Consider the following 487-nt stretch of genomic DNA (forward strand, 5'->3'; position numbering starts at 1 on the left):
GGGCTGGGACAACCGGGACCCTCAGCGCTCCCTGGGCTGGGAGAGGGGGGACCCGCCACCTCCCCGGGGCTGGGCGGCTCACGCAGGTCGCTGCTGCAGGGGGCACGTTCCGAGCAGCGAGGGAATCTCGGGGGTTTTTCGGTTACTGGGTAAATTTTGAGGTTTTTAGGGTTTTTAGGGGTTGCTGCTGGTGGTTTAAGGACCAAACAAGGGGTCTGACTCCTTTTCTTTGACTCCTTGGTTTGATCTTTAACAAAACCTGCGAGTCGGTTGTTTTCCCACCTCCCATTTAAAAACAAACTTAATTTTTAACATTCACCGAGCTGCTGCTTTTTTATATCATAAAAATCCCAGTAAAGGGGATAATGGCAAACTGGTATGCTGGTGTGTACCTTGGGAATCACCCGGATTCACCAACCAACAAGGTTAAAGATGGAATTAAATAGGAAGGGAGGTCTGAGCCGTAAGCAAGGATTAAATCTCATTC

Source organism: Antrostomus carolinensis, unplaced genomic scaffold, assembly GCF_000700745.2.
Source record: "Antrostomus carolinensis isolate BGI_N321 unplaced genomic scaffold, ASM70074v2 scaffold25768, whole genome shotgun sequence".
Classification (NCBI taxonomy): Eukaryota; Metazoa; Chordata; class Aves; order Caprimulgiformes; family Caprimulgidae; genus Antrostomus; species Antrostomus carolinensis.